Consider the following 7385-nt stretch of genomic DNA (forward strand, 5'->3'; position numbering starts at 1 on the left):
GGGGGGGGGGCTATTTAAAGAGAAGGTACTCCGGAGAGAGGTGCCGAGAGAAAGGGATTCTCTAATGAGGACAGGCTGCTCAGGCAGGGGCTGTTGTTTCGGTTGCTGTCAGCGTTAGTGTGTCTGCACACAGACTGTCCTGTGGGCATTGATCGAACGGTTCAAACGTGCCTCTGGTTGCCTCTGCCCCCTTTGCCACTGCTAGCTGTTACCGGGATGCATAGGTCCACGGTACTGAATGTGGGTCAAAAATGGAGGATAAACACAAGCACGGTTGCTTGTGTTTACCACGCTCACAGTTGCGTCTTTCCTCTCTCTCTCACACACACCTTGGATTTTGCTCCCTTTCTCTTCGCTGCTCTCATTCTTTCACCCGTCACTCCCCCCCTCCTTCATTTATTCATGCAGAGAGGCAAGCTGCGCGAGGAACCGATCTCAGGAGATCTGCGTGTGATAGCGTAGGACGAGGTCCTGCAGAGGGCAACGTATCTGACGTGCCGTCACGCACGAGCCTTACGTTGGACCTGGGTGACTTCGGCAGACGAACACAAAGTCAGACGGGCGATAGGACACTGCAAACCAATGAGGCTGATTCACGGCCCGTGCGTGGATGCCGTGACGCTTCGTCTCCGTTTTTTGCAGCGGCGTGCAGTTTTGCGAAGACAACTCCCTTGTCTTCATAGCGCCGCGACTCGCAGCTAATTAAAGAGGCACGAGGCCGATACGTTTCCAGATGCTTTCAGTGCTTTCCTGCAGAAGTTGCTGTAAGGACTCAAACAAGGACAGGTGGACGATGTCTGACTTCTGCCGTCGTTTCTGCAGTCGGCCTGCTGTCGCTCGCCGTCGCCTCCTGCTTCCCTCGCGATGGTGAACGCCCCCCCGTGTCTTTTAAACTGATGAAATATCCCCACAATTCACTTTAGCCATTAGGGATGATGCACATACTAACAATATGATTCCGATCAGATTCTGCTCCAGTTAGGCTATTAGGCCCGCCCAAACAAATTTAGGAGATTTGGTTGAAAACCATGTCATAGATGTTCCCCTCAGGCTACCCCCCGCCCTCACACACACACACACACACACACACATCCCTTCACTGCTCCGCAATGTGGAGATTTTCGGCTGAGTTGGCAGCTCTGGTGCGTTTTAAATTCCACACAGGGGAGTTCAGCTGTGGAGAGAGAGTGGGCCAAGGAGCAAAACAAAACAAAAAACCTGCTACAGAATGCATTAGAGAGGCACTTTCGGTGTCCCCTCGCGCGCAGATTAATCATCATGTAATTGATTGCTTCAGTCACTTAAAGACCCAGCGTTGCTTGAAGGACTCCACATTGACCCCCCACCCACCTGACACCTTACAGGCCAGAGTTTTAAATCAAGGTCATATTATGTTGAGAAAAGGTTCTGGTCGATTTGGTCAAATCTCGAAAATAAAATTGTGAGACCTCACCCGCTCTGGTAGCGCTCGGAGCGTGTGTTGTGGATGATTCTCTTCCACTGCCACGCTAGATTCTAGCTTAATATCTGCAAAACTGACCGAATTATAACCATTTAGGTGTTTCCTACGGTCAGCTGGCTGTAGTGGCCTCCTTGAAGGTAAATATCTACAGGTACACACCTAATGATTACTTTCTGGTAGCTTCAATAAAATCTGTCCAGCGTCAGAGACGAGGCTAGCTGCTGTTAGTTGAAAACAGCCGGCGTATTCCTCTGCGTTTAAACGTGTTCACAAATTGAGGTTGTCCAGTATTTTCCGTGAGAGACGAACTGAATGAAGTACAACCTAACAAAAGTGCAAATAAACAGCGTATCACTGCAGCTATCGGCAACTTTTACACACAGGGCAGCCATGTTGGATTTTGAGATCAGGGTCGGTAAGAAAACCTTCGACGTCCCAAGTCAAAAGTCCAATTTTCAGGGCTCCTTTCAGTTCATTTTTACCAACCTGGAGCTCTGAAAGCCTGACTCCTGAGTACTGATAGAAGCGTTATTTATTTTTTTTTTAAACTGCAGCTCTGCAGCACAACTTGATGGAGTTAACCAGTCTCGGCTTCAAAATCAAACAGCGAGTTTAAAATCTCTTTTTTTTAAATGAAACAAGTTTGTTCAAAGGACTATGAGCCAGTAGCCAGGTTCTGCGGTTCATGTTTTAATCACTCGCAGGTTCATTTTAGTTTGAGGTTTTCATGTTTTAAATATTGAAATAAAAAAAAGCAAAACTTTGTGTTTCCTGATAAATACTTGTTTCTCGCCTTTAAACACTGTTTTATCCACTTTCTGTCAACTTACACTAACCGTTAAGCAAATCCCCGTTAATTGTTTTAACTCTGCGGAGTCGCACAGGTCAAACCGTCTGGGCTGCTAATCAGGACGGCCTGAAACGCTGCGCGCTGACAGCGTTTGACACACTGGGTTTTGTCTGGCTGCTGTGGCTTGACGGCGTCCATGTAGTACACAGGAAGCCACTCTCGAGGGAAAATGGGGCAGCCACTGCTTATATTTTAGATTAATGAAAACGTTAGGCGCTATTTCTGTGACAGGAGGTGAGTCATACACCTGCCCTACCTGACTGTGTTTCGGTTTGACTGATTTCCTGCTTTAAGTTGGAATTTTGCTTTATTTTTAAAAAAATATCAGCCGAAGACAGATGTCAGCACGAGATGTTAAAAAAACAAAACAAAAAGTTGTGTTTGTGGTTCAGTGGGACGTTCTGTTAGCTGGAGCTACACCGAACTATGAAAGATATTTATGTAGTGGCCTTTTGTTGATATTAATGCTGTATTTGAATTTTTATGCTCCTAACACAGTTTCTACATCATTTAATGAATGTTTGGAGGTTCATGTAACTCAAACTCATCGTGTTTTTTATAAAAATTGTTTTCAAAGAACAGCAATTATTCCTCATCTCTGTTTACAACTAAATTGAGTGATCAGTAAAGAAATTCTCCCATTAGAGTTGGGATATCTCAGCACAGCTCATTTTATCTGATCTTAGCCCCAACTTTCTGCTTTAACGCTCTCTACCGCTCCATTTCCTCCCAGAATGACTCCACTTCTGTCTCCTCTCGTTCTCACAGCTTTTAGTCGCCGTTTCCTTTCAGAAGAAGAAGAACTTCACCTTTTCTCTTTCCACCTGCTGTCTCTGATTCCACCGTTCTCCCTCTGACTCTGTTTACCTTTAGGGATTATTTTACCAACTCGATATCCGTCAGACTGTCTGAAATGAACTCATCAGAGTTCGAATGTAAACAAACAACTAATTGTTGGCAACAAATTCTGCTGATTTCGCTCATTTATTACAAGTTATACAGTAGACTTTGGGTAGTGAAGGATGTGTATTTAGTGGATATTTTTATCACAGATGATACACATATATACAAAAAAGTCAAACACTGAAAAATTGTGTATTTTGATAGATCTTGTAGCTTTAAAAACCTCAGCATTTACCAGTGTGTTGTTAGTGTTTACATTTAGATTTTAGGCCACACTTAGGTTTTAAATGTAAGATGTACGTGTCTTAAGGAGCTGCAGCTTTGATCCACATCCAAGTTTTCCAACAATGATTGAAGCAGGGGCGCCTCGAAGGAAGTTTTCAAACGGGGGGTTCAGATGAGGACACCATAACAACATTTTAGGAGTTTAATTGTGTTGTTATACATAGTCTATTAGAAAAATGCTGCAGTGTGGGCGTTAGGGAACCACCCTCTGATAAAGGCCTACTTTTGTCTTTTTTACTTTAGAGTCAATATTTCTGGGATCCGTGTTTAAAGTACTTCTATTTACAATCTTATGTGACCTAGAGCAGGAAAATGGGTTGTAAGCGACTGTCAGCTACCACTAAATTACATTGTAGCTCAGTATTTGTAAAATTGACTGTATTAAGAGCATTTTTGGGTTGGTTAAGGTCAATTAGCTGTGGCGGCCATGTCGATATGAGTTGACTTCAAAATGTAATCATCTGTAAATGCTTTCTGAGAGTTCCATTCAGTCCTGTCCAGCGTAGAGGTCTGCAATCTACGGTTCCTCTGCAGTGGCTTTGACCAGAAATAACACGGAAATGAATATTTATATTTAGAACCACAATAAGAAAAGCTGATTGTAGCAGTTCTCTTGTCCAGTTTTTCGCAATATGTGAATCCAATTTCTGTAGCAGGACCGTATTAATAAGACAAAGTAAAAAAATACAGTGAGGTCTTTCTCTAAAATTCACAGGAAAGTAAACATTTTAACACATTCCGAGCAAGTTGCGGGGGGGATAAAAGCAGAAAGTGCGGTTTTGTGAACATATTACTTTGTTATGAATTATTGGAATCAGGCAAAAACGTGGCAAGTTGTTCTGAAAACAACAGGAGTTTTAAAAAAAAAACGTTTGTCGTTCATAAAAACCTAATAAAAACGTTTAAGTAAATGAAGGTATCAGTCAACAAGCTGTCCAAATTTTTCATTTTCACTTCATTGATTTAACAGGATTTAAATATATACTGTTTTACTTCAAAATGATGAACTTGTGAATTAACCACAAACATATAGTGAGGATTCACATAGGGCTCCAAAGTTTAGTGGTTAAATGTTATCAGAGGAGAAAAATCCAAAATGAGATAATCTGCTAACAGACAAACAATGTGCTCACACACAGACAAAAACATTAAAACAAGCCTGTTACAACCAGACATCCTTCCATCAGCTGTAGGAGGTGGAGTCCGTCCAGTACCCCAGAGAGGGCGTGTTTCACGACTTGGTGCTTGGTGGACATTATTGGTTCTGGAGAGACCACAGATCAAGACACAGCCATTTAGAAACCGTAGTTTTGAAAGACGACACATGTAGGAAGAACTACCCAGCTTTGAGTTCAAAATTAGGCACGTCTTCTTCTTTTTTTCCCCTTATCAGGAGTCTCCACAGCAAGTCCTCCTCCTCCATCTAACTCTGTCTTCTGTGTCCTCTGTCCTCCCTCCAGCTACCTCCATGTCCTCTCTAACTGCATCCATATGTCTCCTCTTTGTCTTTTTCCTGGCAGCTGCGTCTCTAACATCCTTCTACCAATATACCCACTGTCCCTCCTCTGCACATGTCCAAACCATCTCAGTCTGGCCTCTCTAACTTTATCTCCCAGTCCTTCAACCTGTGCTGTACCTCTGATGACCTCATTCCTAATCCTGTCCATCCTCGTCCCTCCCAAAGAGAACCTCAACATCTTCAGCTCTGCCACTTCCTGTTCTGTCTCCTGTCTTTCTGTCTCCAACCCATACAACACAGCTCCTCTCAACACTGTCTGTAAACCTTTCCTTTGACCTTTGCTGCCTCCCTTTTGTCACAAATCACTGCTGAAACTTTTCTCCATCCACTCCATCCTGCCTGGACTCTCTTCTTCACCTCTTTACCACACTCCCTGTTTTCCTGGACAGTCCTGGAAGTCCTTTGTCCTCATTTAACCTTCCATGCATGTCGTTGGACTGAACACTTAGCACAGAAGGAACTGCAAAAACTCACAACGAAAATACTCATCTGCAGTGCAAATTGGCAGTTTTTGTCACACCATCGCACCAACAATTTTTTTTTTTTCATATTTACGCCAAACTTGCCCCGTTAATTCAGACACAACCTCGTGAGCTGGTGTTTCCCTGTGCGGGCGTGTTTTGAGGTGATCTGATGGGCATGAAGACAGAGCCCTCCCCTCTCTATATTCTCTAATTACCAAGTGTAGATTTCCCAAGTATAGTTCCTTTCTCCAGGCTCTGTGTCTCTGCTGCTCTCTCATACCTGCCCTACTTTCACACAGCTCTCACAATTTACAAGTTTCACACTCCCTCGCCCGTGCTCCTGCCTCTCTCCTTCCATCGCTTTAAGTTTTACCTCTAACCAGAAATACATTTTACCGACTGAGTTCATGTATATGTGAAAACTTCTCCCAGTCTCCCAGAAGGAGTCCACTTTTTCACCACAGGACAGCGAAGGCGGAGAGCTCGCCAAAAAACTGGGCTGTTTTAGCTTTAAGTATGAAGTCACACGTATCCCAACATGCATGAGCTGTTCTTTTACTGGCTTGTGCTCCCTGATAGCCTTTTTGGTGCCCACAATCTTTTGAAATATTAAGCACTCCCAGCATGTTATGCAAAATGGATTTTAGCGTGTAGGGCCCCGCGTTCCGAACTGATGGGAAACAGAGCCTTGATGTTGGCTGCTCGGCGTGTCCTGGGACGTCTCAAGGTGCTCTTCTGCATTGCATTTAATGTCAAGGTGCCTAAAAGAGTCATCAGCGCGGTAGCTGCGAGTTTACAGAGCGCCGACGTGCCAACAGATGATTTAGACGATTCAAATATGCACTGAAGGGATTCTTCACATGTTCTTGAAGACTAAAATAGTTCTTTAAGGGTTCTTTTGAAAGAACAATATCTTACCTGTTGTAGATAGCTCTTTAAACACTCTCGGTTTGAAGAAACGGAGTTTAACTCTGACAAGACTGGAAGCAATGTAAAGGTTAATAAACCAATGTTAATTTTTTGAAACTGAAGTGGTTTTTAAGACAGCAACAGCCCACTTTGGTTTTGGCCTTGCTTGAACCAGCCGTTAGCTCATCGATCTTGTCAGAATTAAACTCCAATTCTCCAAACTGAGGTCAATCAAAGATCTATTAGGTAAGATATTAATCCTAAACTCACCCCAGAAAACCCCACTTCAGTAGATATGCACTACTCCTAGGAGAGCAACATAAAACAGAGTATTTCTATGCGACTGAGTGACTGAGTTAAAGTGTGTGTGAGACTGTGTGTGGGTGTGTGTGTGTGTGTGTGTGAGAGAGAGAGAGAGCCAGGCCTAGTTTTAAGTGTGTGATCTAGGCCATTATCTGTGTTAGCACTGATGGGGCTCCAACAGGCTCTGTGGATCCTGAATGACAATAGCTTTTAAGAGCTTGTCTGCGCATGTGTGTTTGTGTGTGCATGTGTGTGTTGCCGCTCATACAAACATGTGTGACCCTGTAAATTTAATTCATCGTGTCTTACATGATGTGTGCACGCGTGCTCCTCTGCCTTTTGCTTCTTACCTATAACTTTGTGGTCTGTAGTTAAAATTGTGCGTAGTCGTGCGAGCGATTTGTCAGGCGAGTCTTCGTCTGTGTGTACGAGTGTCCTCACATGCAGCTGTGCACTCTTGCTGTATCACACTCGTCGTGAGTCCAACCCCTTCTCCAGCAGTGCCCTGGGGGCCTTCATTATGTAAGAAAGACATTACTGCAGAACAGAGGCGGGCAGCACTGATACTGTGGCAGCTTCAACACAAACACACAGACCTCCATGTTGTTTACATGAACACACACAGACCTCCATGTTGTTCACATGAACACACACACAGACCTCCATGTTGTTCACATGAACACACACACA

The sequence above is a fragment of the Kryptolebias marmoratus genome, linkage group LG9, assembly GCF_001649575.2.
Source record: "Kryptolebias marmoratus isolate JLee-2015 linkage group LG9, ASM164957v2, whole genome shotgun sequence".
NCBI lineage: Eukaryota > Metazoa > Chordata > Actinopteri > Cyprinodontiformes > Rivulidae > Kryptolebias > Kryptolebias marmoratus.